Source organism: Protopterus annectens, chromosome 2.part0 (assembly GCF_019279795.1).
Source record: "Protopterus annectens isolate FY-2018-M chromosome 2.part0, PAN1.0, whole genome shotgun sequence".
Classification (NCBI taxonomy): Eukaryota; Metazoa; Chordata; order Ceratodontiformes; family Protopteridae; genus Protopterus; species Protopterus annectens.
In genome coordinates this window covers 363,052,506-363,071,618 of record NC_056728.1, presented here as the reverse complement: position 1 = coordinate 363,071,618, position 19,113 = coordinate 363,052,506, and positions in this window count along the sequence as shown.

The following is a 19,113-nucleotide window of genomic DNA, read 5'->3' as shown; positions in this document are numbered from 1 at the left end:
CTCCCTGTTATGCTAGTTATTCCTCTGAATTTTAACATGCTGTTGTGAAAAGGGATGTATTTGTTTTCACCATTACAAATAGTAGCTGGACCTGTTGTTTCCTCACCTCAGCAGGTACAGCATCACAGCTGTCCTGCTGCAGCTGGTTTGCATATTACTCATAATGATTTCCCACCATAGCATGCAGATATACTACGAACAAACAGAGTCATAGACCTGGACATGTAAAGCATTGCAAGGACTGGATTGCACAGGGGAACACCTGGCACATAACTAACATGTCTGGGCACATCAGTTTGATGTAGGTAGGGCATACTGTTGTTGTCTAGTAGTTATGTCAGTCTAACATGAACTTTTCTAGATTATGTAGGGATGGTCAGGGTTTGAACTGTGCTGCATGTGAGTGGGTGCAGCTGTAGCCAGTTATGTAGTGGCAGCAGCCTCACTGCAGAAGACGGCTGGTAGTGGTATGCAAGCTTCATCATTAACATCTACACCATTCGTCATGGACAGAACATTCTTCTCATAGCCTCTTGTGGGACCACCAACTTGGTTTATACCACTACCTTCACTGAGGGTAGCCTTCTGATGACACTGACCAGACCAGCTAAAGGATAGTCTCCCCTCTCCCGCACACCTTCAGCTATGTTAAGGGACATGGTTCATGTCAGTGAATCACAGGCAATTGTGAATTTCATACAAAGCAGGTTTGCTATGAGCTATGGGCATGGCTGATCATGCACAAATATATGCAATCTGTTTTAATGTTTATTGTGAGTGGATAAGTGTGAGCAACCATGGTTCAAGAAGGGATCTGGCATGACTGAGAAGCTGATTGTGAGGAACAGACACTTTCTGTGGCTTGGTATGTAGTGCTAGAGTGCTGAACACTGGCACCATTCCTTCCACCAGGATTATGTTTACATATGTCCTATAGTTTCCACCAGGATTACATGCACACACATCTGTTACATGATCCGTGTAGTCATGTATCACCTGACAATTTATGTAAGTATCCATACCAGTTTACATATGCGACCACCTCATCTGAGGAAGGCTAATAGATCAAAACAAGCATTTTTGAGAGGGAGCATCAACCCTTGCAATTTAATAAGCTATAAGATCTCTCGAACATTAAGAAAGATAAGAAGCTGATAATATGTAATCCATTTGTTTCCTCTACTTTGTGCTTTTACAATCTTCAAGTCAGCAATAAAAATGAAGAAATAATACTGACCAGAGATCGATACGATCACAGGCAGTGCATAATAACTGCAACATTCAAACAGTGATTTCCATGATGATGAGTCCTGTTCCCAAGTTATAATTTAATAAGCTGTGTAGACAGGAATAAGATGCATAAAAGCCATTTCATTAGGGAACTGAATGCCACAAATAAGTAGTTTTTATCACTGCAGTAATTTTCCACCCTTTTCTTATATCATTAGTGTGTCTTTTGCTTTTGTAGATAGAATCACATTTTAAACTATTTGTAAAATTTCTCACTATATTTGATTATGATATTGAAGAAGGAAAATGAATTATTTTTCTATTATTCATTTATTCATTGAAGTTCATTGGCTGGCAAACGTCTCAACGATGGAAAGTACAAGGCTGAGAAATAGTCCTGCATGGTATGCCAGTTCATTACAGTACACACACACACACACACACACACACACACACACACACACACACACACACGCACACACACGCACATACACACACACACACACACACACACACACGCACACATACACACACTCACACTCCAAACCATATGGATTTAAAGTCATGAAGGAAACAAGAAGACAAGGCAAAAACCCAGAAGAATGTGGACAGACGGAGGACTTGCCAACTCCTCTTAGAAGGCACTTTTGCCTGAAACTGAACTAGAGAAGTAATTGTTGTGAGGAGGACCACTCAATGCAACACTAGAGCATAAAATATGTCATTAATGGATGTTTAGTTTTTATTGCATGAGTCACATTATGAGCAAGGCAAAAATATCTCACTATATTGTAGCCTCACATAAGAGCAGGAACAAAGTCAAGAAATTGTGCCACAAACATTTGCAAGCCACCAAAGTCATGAAAAACATTCTTTGAAAAATTGGAAAATATGGTTCGTTATTTTGCCAGTTTTCAATGCTTTCACCTAGAATGTATAACATACATATATATCTGGAACACAATAAATGTAGCACTTGCTATGTTTCAGATCAAAGTCGGACTGTTTTTTGTAGATCGTCAAGACAGATCTTACCAATAGCCCTAAATGTCATTAACTGGAAGCAAAGTTACCTTGGTATTGTATTTTTGAATGACTTATTTGTAACTGACATACCACTATTCACAACCTTTGCACAGAACAAATGACAGCAATAAAATATCAATTTGAATAAAATCAAGCAGCAGAAGCACTAAGTAGCTTAAATATTTTCAGTACGTTGAAGCCATTAAAGAAAAAAATCCTAGACATTTTTCCACTTTGTTAAATCTGTAGCTCTCTTACCTCAGCTACTTTCTGTGAGACTGATAATCTATATCTCTGTCTGATAAATGTACAAGAATTATGCTGGCTTGTAGCTCTGACCTTGATGGGAATAAATAGATAAGCTACAAATTTGTAGGGTGAATCTTGTAAGCCAATGAATGCAACTTAATATCATCATATACCCGAAATGACGCACAACAAGCGGATACAATCAATAGCCAAGGAAGCATGCAAAAGTTCATAAAAGTGAAAAATCTCTGAAATGTTCAATAAACTAAACCAAGAAACTCTGATGAAATTAGTAATACATGATGATAAAACTGGAGTAATCTATTATATAAAGTAGAACAGACATTCTATCAGAGAATTGTTTGCATCTGCATATTAAACAGATTTAGGTAAGTCATGTCATGTAACTGGAAAGATAACATAGTCTCAAACTGCATTGATTGTTAAAAACTTACCATCTCACACACACACACACACAGACACACACACACACACACACACACACACACACACACACACACACACACACACATCTTATATTTCCTATGATGCAATGCATGTCTTCAGGAAATGTTCTATTGTGCTAAAGCTTATTTTGAAGAATCATATCTGCAATAAAGTGAAGGCTTTCTGCTTTTTGCAGTGGGCAAATTGCAGCTCCAAACATGATCTTCATACAAGCATTTCTTAGCCACCCATATAAAATTTTACTTCTGTCCTAACATATACCTAATGTGACAGACAGAAGCTATGGGTCTGACTCCAGTATCTCTGTTGTCAATATTTAAATATACAATGGAACTAGCAGTATGGGGTTTGACTTCCACCTCTGGCATTTGCTAAAAGGTAACTGGCCTTAAAGGCATAGGGTAAATGTGCACTGCCTAGGGTAATAGCCAATGCTGCAACACCAAGTTAAGCTCCCCTGTCCTCAGCTGCAGATCAGAGCTGTAATCACTGACTGGCTTTCTAGGATTTTAAATATCTCATATTGAGTCCAATACCTTCTGGTGCAACCTTACCAATGAAAAATGAAGCTTGACCAGAATTATTTTGTACACGTGTATACACTCACACAATACTAGAATGGGAGGTTAAATAGTGATGACTCTACTGCTCCAACCTAGTCCTTCACAAACATTAAGATATGTTACCACCAATTAGACAAAAATAACTAAACAAGAATGCTCATTATTTTTTACCCTTAAACGAATCCCTCCTCTAAATATTTATATAGCAGTGTCTACTCAAAGTAATCACCATTCCATGTGATAATGCCAAGCCATTTAGTTATTAGATAAAATATTTAATACCTTATCAATCAATAATTAGCCACATGCATTTCAAGTTAAATAATAAAATTGTTTTACTAAATAAATATGTTATATTTTCCTGAATAAATATGAGAACAATGAAAAGCCTCCACAAGAATGTAAGCTAAAAAATATATAAAAAAAAAATAAAACATTCACAAATATAGTTAATGGTCAGAAAACTCTAAATATCAGTTAAACTAAAATCTGTCTGCTTGTAGCTAATGAAACACTCTTCCCCTTCTTTCTGTAGCTTTTTAGCCTAAAATAACAATATTTAGTGCCTTAAGAAACAGTGGCTCTGTGTCAGTGGTATCTTCCAGCAGTAGCTATGATCTGACTAGGATAACAAGAATTCCCTGTATTCATACATATTCAAATTAACTTTAATTCAGAAAATGCTTTTCCTGTTTTCACAGTTACATGTCCACAATGGAATGATAAAATTCAGCAAACATTAGTCCAAATAAGGCAATCAACTACTATGCAGTAGATTCTAAAATACAACCTGCATTTGTATGGTTAAGAATGAATTAATATTTAGTTGAATTGCAATATGTGTCTACAGTAGCAAATACATTTGTCATTTTTCAGCTTTTGATTTACATATTACATCTCAAGGAAAAAGGCAAGTGCAATGCACATGTATTTATACACATTTTTGAATTTGATACAGCCCCTACACAACTAATTAGTTCACTTTTTATGCATGTTTTTTCTTTTGATGCTGTTTAGTTTTTATTTAGTATATTACAATCTTTATGATACAAGGCTTAAACTACTTCTTCTTCTTTTCTTTCGGCTTTTCCCGGTTAGGGGTCAACACAGCAGATCACCTGTTTCCATTTCTAGCTGTCCTCTGCATCTTGCTCTATCACATCAACCACCTGCATGTCCTCTCTAACCACATCCATAAACCTTATCTTAGGCCTTCCTCTTTTCCTCTTACCTGGCAGCTTCATCCTTAGTATCCTTTTCCCAATATACCCAGCATCCCTCCTCAGCACATGTCCAAATCAATGCAATCTTGCCTCTCTGGCATTGTCTCCAAACTGTCCAACCTGGACTGACCCTCTAATATACTTATTCCTAATCCTGTCTACCCTCATCACACCCACTGCAAATCTTAACATCTTTAACTCGGCCACATCCAACTCTGACTCCTGACTTTTTGTCAATGCCACTGTCTCCAACCCATATAACATAGCTGGTCTCACTACCCTTTTATAGAACTTCCCTTTCACTCTTACTGGTACTCAACTGTCACAAATCACTACTGACACTCTTCTCCACCCACACCACCCTGCCTGTACTCTCTTCTTCACCTCTCTTCCACACTCGCCATTACTCTGAACTGTTGATCTCAAGTATTTAAACTCATCCACCTTTGCCAACTCTACTCAATGCATCCTCACCATTCCTCTATCCTCCCTTTCATTCACACAAATATATTCCATCTTAGTCCAGTTGACCTTCATTCCTCTCCTCTCTAGAGCATATCTCCACCTGTCCAGGGTCTCCTCAACCTGTTCTCTACTCTCACTACATATCACAACGTCATCTGCAATCATCATAGTCCATGGAGACTCCTGTTTGATCTTGTCTGTTAAACTGTCCATCACGAGTGCAAATAAGAAAGGGCTCGGAGCTGATCCTTGATGTAATCCCACCTTCATCTTAAATGCATCTGTCACTCCCACTGCAAATCTCACCACTGTCACACTACCCTTGTACATATCCTGTACCACTCTTACATACTTCTCTGCCACTCCCGACTTCCTCATACAATACCACAACTCCTCTCTAGGGACCCTGTCATATGCTTTCTCTAAGTTCACAAAGACACAGTGCAACTCCTTCTGACATTCTCTGTACTTCTCAATCAACACTCTCAGAGCAGCCATCGCATCTGTAGTGCTCTTTTCTGGCATGAAACCATACTGCTGATCACTAATCATCACCTCCCTTCTTAACCTAGCTTCCACTACTCTTTCCCATAATTTCATGCTGTGACTGATCAGTTTTATCCCTCTGTAGTTACTACAGCTCTGCACATCACCCTTATTCTTAAAAATCGGTACCAAAACACATTTTCTCCACTCCTCAGGCATCCACACACTTTCCAAGATTTCATTAAACAATCTGCTTAAAAATTCCACTGCCATTTCTCCTAAATACCTCCAAGCTTCCACAGGTATGTCATCTGGACCAACAGCCTTTCCATTCTTCATCCTCTTCATAGCTATCCTTACTTCTGCCTTGCTAATCCATTGCACTTCCTGATTCACTATCCCCACATCATCCAGCCTTCTCTCTCTCTCATTCCCTTCATTCATCAACCCCTCAAAGTACTCTTTCCATCTGTTCAACACATTCTCCTCGCTAGTGAGTATGTTTCCATGATTATCCTTTATCACCCTTACTTGTTGCACATCTTTCTTGGCTCAGTCCCTCTGTCTAGCCAATCGGTACATGTCCTTTTCTCCCTCGTTAGTGTCCAACCTTTCATACAACTCTCTATATACCTTATCCTTAGCCTTTGCCACCTCTCTCTTTACCATGCACCTCATCTCCTTATACTCCTGTCTACTTTCTTCATCTCTCTGACAATCCCACTTCTTCTTCGCCAACCTCTTTCTCTGTATACTCTCCTGTACTTCCTCACTCCACCACCAGGTCTTCTTGTCCTTCTTCCTCTGTCCAGATGTCACACCAAGCACCTTTCTAGCAGTCTTCCTTACTAGCTCTGCTGTAGTTACCCAGCTATTCAGTAACACTTCACTGCCACCCAGTGCCTTTCTTAACTCTTCCCTGAACTCCACCTCACAACTACTGATGACTACAATCTTACTGCTCTCCCCTTCCCACTGCTGCCACCATCTGTGCAGGCTGTGGTTATCTCTGATTTTACATCATCCAACATATGTTATATTCCGGGCGGCCGCAGTGGTGCGGCAGTTAGCATTGCTGCCTCACAGCAAGAGGTTCTCTGGTTCGATTCTCGGCTGGGGTGCCTTTTATGCAGAGTGCGCATGTCCTCCCTGTGGTCGCATGGGTTTCCTACGGGTGCTCCAGTTTCCTCCCAAAGACATGTAGTAGGTGGAATGGACACTCTACATTGGCCCTAGGTGTGAGCGTGTGTGTGTGTGTGTGTGTGTGTGTGTGTGTGTGTGTGTGTGTGTGTGTGTGTGCGTGTGCCTTCTGTGGAAGGTTGGGCACCGTGCTGGCAACTCAACACCGTAAAACTCTACTGCCAATCATGAGCAGACAGAGGATCTGCTGTGGTGACCCCTAACTGGGAAAAGGCAAAAGAAGAAGAAGAAGAACATATGTTATATTCTCATAATTCAATAAACTTTCAGGACATCTACTTGCAGCTGAAAAAATCCATTGAATTTATCAAGAGTATAATCACAGGATAAATCAGATGTCTTCAAGAGGACTAAAACCAGGCTAAAGGCACATATCCCACATCCAAAACAGAGAGAACAGTTGTAGGAATTTCATAAAAGTAGTCTCAGTTCTCTGGCTAGATACAAACTATGCCAAGAAGTGTTCAATATTTTAAAAACATTTAGTCAGCCATACAGCAGCCACATGTCTCATATAACTTATTCAAGACTGTATCTGAGGCTCTGTGCAAATCTTCTTAGCTACTCTAACAAATGTTTTGAACATTGTTATAACACAAATATGTTACATTATTTAATAAAATACAGATAGTGCAAGGAATACTACAGCAAGTGCAATAAAGAATATATAAAATCAGTAACATAGTTCTTACGTCATTATAAACATCCATATATTGTGTTAGCCTGAGATAAAGTAAATAAAGGAGAAAGAGAAAAGTGGAGAAAGAGCGAGAGAGAAAGAAGAGGAGAATGACAAGAAATACAGTAGTTCAAAACCTGAGTTATTACAGGTAGTCAGAAGTCAACACTTTAGCTTAGAATAAATGAATAATAAAGATTACAGATGTCTGCTACTCACAAAACACATTATAATAGCAATGTTCTTTTAAAAATATATTCTCAAATGCTTTGGCCTTTGTATTGTGATCATTGTTTTCAAAAGTAACTCAGTGTTTTGCAGAAAATTTTCATACTCAGTATTCCAAAACCTGATTTTCTGCCACTTAATTGTGTGATTGCCTTCATTGTTTGCCTAAGTATGTACATTAGACATATCGACAGTACTTAAGTACAAAATATAATTATTTATAAACACCTTGTGGAAAACTGATTTGCTCAAAATCTGATTTCATGTGACTTAAGTACAATTTGATGTTTGCTACAGGCCTAAGTATGTGTAGTATGACCAAAATACCCATGCTAGGATTCTCGAACTATCCTTGGTTATTTGGATTTGATGATAGGGGGTTCACACACTGACATATGAATTAAGCATTATAAACTCCACAAATTATAGGTGTCATACTAATGGTTAATCTGTCTACTGATTACAACTGCAGAGGAGTCACTTACATGAAATGTTTGCAGATTAGGCAAGATATGCCCTATTCATTGTTAAGTAAGAAATATGATGCTCAGTGTGGGGACCAACTATGCACAGCTGTGGCATAAAACACATTATAAGTAGTGCTACAGGCACTGGCAACATTGAGATACAAACTGGGGAAGGATGGTCCACAGATAGGGTTGTCACTTTCCCATGTAGTGAAAACCAGACCATAAACCACACCTCTTGCATGACCTACAACCCAGCCTCTCTACATCCATATCCCCACCCACTCGACCCACTTTGCCTCCCATTTTAAGATATAATTTCAATCTAAGCCAAGTCTGCATTTTTTACAAACTCCATTTGTTTGTGCAGATAAACAGAATACTAGAGTTAATACAGTACTTTCTGGACTACTGGACTAACATTCTGATGGCTGAGTAGTACAGAAAAATACTGTATAGGTAGCAATGCTATCCACAGATACAAGGGCAGGCATTATGTGGTATAAAATTAGCTGTCATGCCATTAGTATAAATATATTATTATGCAATGCTATGCTGAAAGAAATTTTGGGCTGGACATGCCTTTGCAGCAATTAGACCTTATAGTTCACTGCACTGTACAGTGGCAAGTCTGTTAAGGTACAAACGAAGACTAGTCTGCCTGCATGACTAGAAGGGATAAAGTCCTGAAAAGGACCTAAACGACCTTTGTCTGAGTAGCAGTTCAGGCACTGGATGGGTCACGCAGAGGTGGACTGGAATAATTGGCTTAAATTGTCTCACTCATTTGGGGGAGGAGGTGTCAGTCTGGCCTGCTGTAAGAAGAAGTGCATTTCTATCATATGGGTAGACTATGGATGTGTTTGAACAGCTGTTGCAAAGCTACCTAAAAATAGACTTCCAAGGAATGCAGCATAATTGGTAAGGCATGTAGAGTGAGTGCACATCATGCTGCAAGAAAATGTAGGGTGAGTGCACATCATGCTTCAAGAAGATGTAGGGTGAGTGTACATCATACTGAAAGAAAATGTAGGGTGAGTGTGCAGCATGCTGTAAGAAGATGTAGGGTGAGTGCACATTATGCTGCAAGAAAATGGAGGGTGAGTGCACATCATGCTGCAAGAAAATATAAGGTGAGTGCATATCATGCTGCAAGAAAATATAGAGTGAGTGCACATCATGCTGCAAAAAGATGTAAGGTTAGTGCACACCATGCTGCAAGAAAATGTAAGGTGAGTGCACATCATGCTGCAAGAAAATATAAGGTGACTGCACATCATGCTGCAAGAAAATGTAGGGTGAGTGCACATCATGCTGCAGGAAAATGTAGGGTGAGTGCACATCATGCTGCAATAAAATGTAGGGTGAGTGCACATCATGCTGTAGGGTGAGTGCACATCATGCTGCAAGAAGATGTAGGATGAGTGCACATCATGCTGCAAGAAAATGTAGCGTGAGTGCACATCATGCTGAAGGAAGATGTAGGGTGAGTGTCACTACATCTCCCATTGCCCTACTTTAGAAAGCCAGCTGATGTCAGTCACCTTGAAATAACCCTTTGGACAAGCGCCAGCTATGTGGTGCTTGCGAGAACTGCGTAATGCTAGACATACTAGTTAGGTAGTAGTTCTAATCCCAGACATGGCAACTGTGAAACTCAGTGTGTGTGTGTGTGTGTGTGTGTGTGTGTGTGTGTGTGTGTGTGTGTGTGTGTGTGTGTGTGTGTGTGTGTCTGTCATCAGTATCCTATGTGGAAGTTGCTGTGAGTGTGTAATAACAGGATCCGTTGTGTGGCAGGTTTTGCTAAATTATGTTGAGGACCTAGTATATGTCACAATGTCCACCTTACAAGGACAACAGATGTCAAACACAAGAGAGGCTGGTGTAGACAATCCATAGCCCTACATGTGACATTATGTATTGAACAATATAGGCATCCCTTCTATTACTCAGAGAACACTCTCCACCCATGTCTCACACACAAACACACTTAGCTAGGCAACAATCACTGTATAGCTAGTTCCCTGGATATTGCCTCACAGATAGTAACCATGGTGTGATTGCAGTGGACTACATGCCTGTTGACCACAACAGTGCCACTGACATCAGAAAGTACTTTGATGTGTTACATCTCCTGACTGTGTGTTATCCAGCAAGTAAAAGGAAATGGCACCCTGTTCCATCCCTACAATAGGCACATAAATGTGTACAGTGCCCTTTTGCTATGTTCCCCAATGGACGCCTGCAGCAACTGTAGAGTCTGCAAACATAACCCACAAAGGGAATACCATGCCTTATACACATGCCCTGTATGGACAGATGTCACTAACTCCACTAAATGCCTGTAACATGCTGTCAATGTAGGTGCAAGCACAGCCTCAGTTACATAGCCAGGTCTCCCCAAATGAGGTTAGGAATGCTACATCAGAAGATAACAATCTGTCCACACAACATGCCCCAGAGACCTCAAGTACACTTCCACAAGTCAAAGAACATGCGTGTGGGACATGTGCACAACCCAGACACTGCCCATCTTATGGAATATAGATTGCATACATGAGAAGCAGTGCACATCACTGGCCACCCACAATAGTAACCCAGATGAGTGGATAGTGAATACAATACCCACCCCTGGGGACCACTCCAGGGACTACACCCCTGGGCCACAGTGGATACTATTGTCATGTGGCCTGATGCCAAGGTATTCCCTTTGCCTAGCCTTGTATAGCCTTCAGGACCATTCATGTACTACACACCTATGAAGCAATGAACCTTTGCATCTCAGTACTGGCAAATGTGTGTGAGTGTGTTTGTGTGTGTGTGCGTGTGTGTGTGTGTGTGTGTGTGTGTGTGTGTGTGTGTGTGTGTGTGTGTGTGTGTGTGTGTGTGTGTGGGTGGAGATGAATGATTTTGAAGCCATTCACACTCACTACATCTCCCATTGCCCTACTTTAGCATGTCTGATGATGTCATTCACCTTGAAATAACCTTTGGCAATGTTTCAGCCCTATAAGCTCTGTGGCACTTGTGATAACTGCATATTGTAGTGTAGCAAGCTAGTTAGGTAGGATTTCTAATCTTGACCTTGCCAACTGTGATAATGTGTGTGTTTCTCTGAGAAAGTGTGTGTGTTTGTCTTCGTTGACACCTGATTTTGTGGACATTTACACTTACTACTTTTCCCTTTCCCCCTCCTCTCTCTCTCTCTCTCTCTCTACTCTCTCTCTATCCCTCTCTGGTGGATGTGGAAAAGTGCATCTGTTTTGCATAGGCAGCAGCTTGAGTTTTGTAAGTAATGCTCATGATCAGCTGAAGGCTTGTGCATAATTTGCAGTCCCCCACTTGCTAACTGCATGTGGAACAGCTGTGGCATCATTCCTATAACCAATTGCATGGAAACACACTCCTATAACTAAGCATTTCATGTGGGTGTTGGGCCTTTTCCTTCACTGTGAGCAAGACTTCATGTGGGTGTCTAACAAACAGCATCACAGAGGGTAGTTGGAAATACCTCTTACAACATACACTGTGGAGATAGCCCAACAAACAGGAGGAGGATGCTCCAGACATGGGGACAGAATGTAATTATTGCCATCCTACATTTGAAGTAATGTTGGTTTAACAGGGTTTGTGTGGATATGGCTGTTCTACATGATTTAAAGTCTGGCATGACAGTGTTATGCAGTTGAGGAAACTCTCACCTGTAGGGCTATCTGCAGACTGGTCAGAGTTTGGAGTCTTACATGTGGTGTGTTACTCACACATTTCCTATCTTTAGAAATACAGTAGCATACTCTGATGATTGTGGTCAGTACATGGTGACATCCATGTGAGTTACTGACTTCATATCTCTCAGAAGAGATATGTCACAACAAACCCTGTTACACCAGGAATTTTTTTCAGTTTATCATAGCAATATGTCCATATTGGTCCTGTGTTTGTGCCTCTGTCCCCCAAGTCTGTCACCCTTTGTCCATATGTCATGCAGTAAGGGGTGCATATGTACAGTATATCATTATTTACTGACATCATACCTGATAACAAGCCAGTGATATTTCAGACTGCTAGACATATTAAGTATAGTAGGCCTTACATTTGAGGACAAACCTGGACATTCTGCTGCAGTCTGTACAGTAGTGAGGTCTGTGTACTTATGGTGATTGTTGACAGGGTGTGCATTGTGAATATGTTACTTGGCCTGTGTACAGACTGTGGTAGATGTCAGTGCTCTTGGTCCTGTTCTATTTGACATTGCCTGCTGCTCCAGTTTCCGGTACCCTATCAGCATATATGCTTGTAGGGCCAGACTGAGACATGTCCCATACCACAGTCAGGCATCAGACTACACTGCGTATTGGGCCAGTATATGTAGGGTTAGTGTGTGAGTGGCAAATATGAGGATGGTTTTGTTCACACAGTCCATATACTGTACTATTAGTTAGGCTTACCCATAATGTGACTGTGTTGAGATTAGTTGTGGGTATGCACTTTCACACTGGTGTCTGTTACTCCATGCTGTTACATCCCTGTAGTGCCTGCTATATTTGGAAGTACATGTGTATTCCCCCATAGGAAACTTGGGTCAGTATTATGGCAGTCTGCCTGTAGTTTACACTGCACTTTGTGACAGGCTAAGCAGCTCAGTGTATTTACCTAGTGTGGTGTTATGTCCAGATATTTGTCAGATGAACTCTTGCCTGGCCACCATAATTGTTTTGTATTTCTGAAAAAGCAGTGGGATGCTGTGAGGATGTATGTCACTAACTAATGGGAAGTATGTGGGCTTGGGACCTCTGCTCCTCCTGTTAATATATGTTAGGACAGACAGGAGGGGGTGAATGCATCAATTGTGTGAGCTTATCTATTTCAGTATTTGTGTGATATCCCCATTTTCATGGCTGTAAACATCCACTTTGTCAGGCTTGGTCCACACGTCTTGCACTAAGGAGTTCTGTGTATACCTCTGGACTGACCAGATTGTGTCAGACTGTCCACGTTTATTGGTCATATCTCTGCTGTATTCCACAGGATCATTACTGTGACTTGTGTGGTACTTCACTATGATGATCTTATGATGTCTGTCAGTAACTGATGGCGTACATGTAAGTATCAGAAGTGACTTCCTACACATGTTTGTTGACACAACCCCTGTTACTGTAGCAACATTCTACATTTATACCTGCAATACTTACATTCCCTTGCACTAAGAGGTTGTGACTATTGTTGCTGCGGTATGACTCCACTACATGTTATGGGCATATGTTATACCCACTACACCCCCCCCCCCATTGCCATACTTAGAAATGGCTGCTGCTGTAATTGACGTTAAATGTACCCTGTTACACCCTTCACACTATGGACTACCTGGAGCTTGCAGTACCACCATAACACTGTTCTACAAATGGTTAGATAGGTGTGGGTTACTGTCTGAGTCCTGGCAAGTGTGTGTATGTCTGCGAGTGTGTGTATTTATAGGAGACAGCATTCTGAGGCCACATTCTCCAAATACTGTAAACCTTGCCATACATTATAAGGGATAGTGATATTGCTCACATTAGGAGAACCATGACAAAGCCTCACCCTACTATCCCTGTGGCAATAAATGCATATCCCTGTAGTAGCACTGATTAGATGGACAAGGGGTTGTATTGCAGTCCTGGTCAATGTGTGATTGTTGACATGCCAGCCTCTTCCATGATATGCAATGAGGCCACAATACTGCATACGTTAATATTACACTTACCTGATATGTGACATATGACCTATACAATCAAATGCAGTATCAAACAAATATGTTAGTCGTACAGATGCTAATTGAGATGCATACAATATGTGGGTTGCATAAGTGTGCACATCCTTAACACTATGGTTTGTTGCAGCACCTCTTAAATGAACTACAGCAGTCACTATTCCTGGAAGGGGTATACTAGCATGGCCCATCTTCACTTGCCAATATTTGGTCACTCCACCCTACTAATGTCCCCCAACTCTGCAGGATTGCAAGGTCAGCTTATGTGCACAGTCACACAGTGCCTTCACTATTGCTGTGGAGTCAGGGTTATGTCTGGCACAATTCATGACCATGACTGTGTTCAGGTACAGCCAAGCTTAGTGAGCTTTGGATGTATGCTTCAGTTCACTGTTGTGTTTCAGGATGACACCCCTCCCCATCATCAGCCTTATTGCAGATGCTTGACAACTATGGGCCACACATAAGTGTTATTTTTCAGTGTTCCAAATTCAGAACGCCATGTCTACTGGCCTAGTTCTTGCTAATGAACAGCAAACCTAAGGGTGTACACTGGCACCAGCAAGGTAAAAATGGGGATGGTGGGCCTGAGGTGGAGTGAGGTATTGCTTGTGCACCACATAGGCCACACTTATGCAGATTCCAGGTGACTGTTGACGCAGGTACTACACAGGCAGTACTTGCCAGACATTCCTGCAATTCCCTCATTGTTGCTGCATGTTTCTGGGCAACCTCTGTGACCAGTTTGCAACATGTGTTGTCATCTGTCTTGGATGGACATCTGTTTATTTTCTACATAAATGTTGTCCCATACTTCATACACACATACATGACTGTCTGCACTGTTTGGCATGGTATATGCAATGGTGAGGTAAGGCTACTTCTCCCACTCCTGAGTGCTACCTTTTGAATATGGAATCCATTCCATGGTTTGTAAGATATGTGCAAGCCACGGCTGCCTTTGTTGTAGGTGAGTGGGCAAATGTCATGGACATACTTCTTAGACAGCAGACCATTACTTGGTGTGACATTGAGGACCTGTACTTGATGGAAGGTGTGTACTCAAGAAGAGTGAATGCTGTCAGTACCTCTAAAGCTGCTTCCACAATATGTTATTTGAAGTGTGTGCACATATATGCTTCTAGTGTTTGTTAAGGTATGTATTCCCAATATTTGTTGTCCTAACATAGGATTCCATATTACACATTCATTGCTCATGTTAGGATAACATTACAGGTTGTAAAGGGTGTGGAATGTGGTATTGTGATTTGCCGTTGTTTAGATCAGGAACAGTTGCCATTGTTATAATGGTGCATACACTGTTGTAGCCACTGTATAAGGGTAATGTTTCAGATATGTCCCTACTGTAGGCCATTTGTCCCACCATTATGTTCATCTCTGTCCACACATCTTGCACTGACAGGTTGTTAGATATACTGCAGGACTCTTACATACCCTTCAGATATGCCACCATGGTGACCACTGTGATGCAGTGCAGCTGACAGCAACAATAAGTGAACATGTACAGCATGTATTATGGGTAGGTGTGTTAAATGTGTGCATGGAAAATACCATGGCCATAACATGGCCAGTGTATTGGCAAACCTGAACAAAACAACTCCATACTCACCAGCTACAGGCTGCTGCCCCAGCTGTATACCAGAGGGACTTATATAGTTGTGCGAGAGGCGTAATGTCAGTAGCGACACCTGTGGCATTGGTACAGGGTGGGACCAGAATTTCAGTGCATCAACAGTACAAACCCACAGTACTAGAGACTATGTTATCTGACATATGCATGAAGATGCTTTACAGATGAAGATGGATAAGCAACAGTGGTCTACTAATGTGCCCTGGGGCCTTACCTGCATGCTCCTCATCCATTGTGTGGGTGGCACCCACCTCCACAATACTTTCGTCAGGTTCCTGGCTTGGCTGGCAGGTGGGTGCCCAAGGCTGACGAGGAGCTCCTGAGCATGTGTCAGTGGGGGCTAGATGGCATGACCCCCACCTGTGGCTAGCTGATCCCTTTTAACTGCAGCAGCACGATGACAGGTGTGGCAGATCAAATTGGTGCACTGATGTCACACCTGCTCATAACTGCGGTTACGCAGGCTGACATAATTTATCATGTGGACGAGCTCGTTCCACAGGGCGGTCCTCTCCTGCAGATCATGGGGCCTGCATCCAAATAGGGTTCTCTGATGTAGTACGATGAAGATTATAATGACATCATTTTCCTGGGGTGTATATGCAGGAAGCCATTCATGGGACATTGTACCTGGAAGACATAAACAGGAAGAAAGGTCAGAGGACCTCATACTGCAAGGATATAAAAGTTGTTAACTGACATCTCTCTCTCCCCCCACCATTACTGGAACAATAATCTAAACACACAAATCAATGGGTATGTTTACTCTTGGGACTTATATCCTATTGTTCAACAAATATTGAAATGTGTTTCTATTAATATTCCATGTTGAAACACTATCATTGGTGGTCTGTCGCTATCAATGTAACCTGCATGCCATTGTAATGGCCACTGCAGTTCCATAAGTGCATGTGTTCTGTTTGCTATACAACTGTTCCAAATCTGGTGTTTTGTGTTATTGGGATTATCTATGCATGCTGTTGTAACTAATCCTGGATGGTGATGACTATTACTAGCCCACATATCTTCTAAAACTGCAACACCATAGCATGCTTGAGAAGGCCATTCCCAGTGAACCCACCTCTCCCACCTCATCAGGCCATGGCACCTGGCCCCTGCATGGCTGGGACCCACCCCAGGACCTCCTTGTCCACTGGTTCTGCACTACCTTCAGGTGAAACTGCCTCAGGGGATGGGACTCATCCCCCCGGGAGCAGGCGCAGACAGGATCCTGTCACCTGAAGTCAGGTCCAGGGTCTGGTGTATAGGGAGCTCCGCAGAGAATTGTGAGATCTGCTATGCCAGCTTGAGGGCCAAGTGGCATGATTCGATGGTCAGCATGCCCCTCCTGCTCAGCCCCCAGCACAGCCACCTTTAGGGCCATGAAGGTGCAGTGGTGACTGCCCATGGGTGGGGACCTCAGTCCCACTGTTTCCATTTGGGGGCTCATGGGCTTCCAATTTCCAAACACCCCATCCCGTCCACGATGTTTACCCCCCACATGTGTCATATACCACCCCTGTATGCTGTCTTGTCTGTCTTGTCTGTCTTCCGACCCAACATACCTCCCCAAATATACCTACTATCCTTCCCCAACATCCCACTCTCACCTTAAAAAAAGGGCAATCTGTTCCCAAAAAGAATTTCGCATCATACATAACTGTCCATTTCACACCCACTTACAACTGCTTAAAAGTGCTTTAATCACTCTGTATCCAACAGCCCTTGTTCTGCCCAGCAAAAAAAAAAAAAAAATCAGCCCTTGCAAATGTCGAACCCAGGACCCTGCACACCATAGCCACAGCAATTTACCACTTAGCCATTTGAGCTAAAGATATGTGTGATGTTTTCTCAAACATATCATGCAGCACAGTCATTCAACAGTAGGGAAAATGTATTTATATATATGTGTGTGTGTGTGTATGTATGTATATATATATATATATATATTATATTATATATATATATATATATATATATATATATATATATATATACGGACATATACATATGTATATATATATATATATATATATATATATATATATATATATATATATATATATATATATATATATATATATATATATATATATATATATATATATATATATATATATATATATATATATATATATATATATATATATATATATATATATATATATATATATGTGGAGTGCATTCGGACATCGGATCCACACTCTGAACCTCCTTCCTCCACAGCTGAACTGTTCTGCCTTGCTACAAAATAGAGCATCACATGTGGACAAAGCCTAACATTGGGGGGGACATATAGGGACAGATCGTAGATATGCCTATTACAAACCTATGAAGTTTGTGCATGATACATTTCACATTACCATGACTGTTCTGAAGGTGGTGGGGTCTGGAACTCATGTGTCTGTTATGGCTTCATTATTTCCACCTTCAGCTATTTGCCAGACTAATATAGATGTTTGGAGGAACACAACAAACACTATGATGGCTTAAATCTTAACATTCTGTGCAGATCTGCACAGTCGACAGGTATGGCCCACTACCCACAGGGCCAGATGCTATGTCCATAGCAGTTCTTCAGCAGGACATCATTACAGCAAGTCTAGATGGCACATATAAATCTTCAGAATCATCTATCCCATCATTACAGACCACGTACTACATTCAATTGCATGCTGACATGTTTCACATACCTGTTTTATTATTATGCTCTCTTCTGTGTTCCAGTTGATGTCTTCCTTTTCTGTTTTTTTAGTATTATTTTTGTTTTTTAGTATTATTTTTGTTTTTCCTTTTTTTAATTCTCTCTCTCTCCACTACAGGGATCAAGCTGGTTTGAACAGGTTGCAGCATGGCTTTTGTAGGTGATGCTCATCATCAGGTGATGGCCTCTGCACCAGTTGGTTTTCCCCACTTGCTAACTGCATGCAGGGAGCTGTGTAGTTCTTCCAACAGCCAATGTTATAGCAACCCACTACTATAAATGACTGCATCATGGGGGTGTTGTCCCTTTACCTTTCTTGTATGGAAGACATCCTTCCTGTGTGTAGGCAGTGGTGTTACAGACAGCAGGTAGAAATACTTTTACAACAGGACTTGTGGACACAGGCCAACTACAAGTTTGTATAAGGTTTCATACCTAGAGACAGTTTGTGAGTATTGCTGTTATATGCATTGAATACTCCTAGTTTTACAGGGTTTGTGTGTACATGCTAGTTTTGCATGGGATGCAGTCTGTCTGCATAGCTCTCAAATGTAGGCCTATCCACATGATGGCCAGAGGACTGGCTGTTATGTTTTGTCTGTTCCCCACACAGGTCTTGTCCCTGACATATCAGTGGCATTCTCTCTGTTGATTGCTATCAGTACATGGCAACATCCGTTTGTGTTTCTGACTTCATATTCCTGAGTTGCAACCAATCCTGTAAC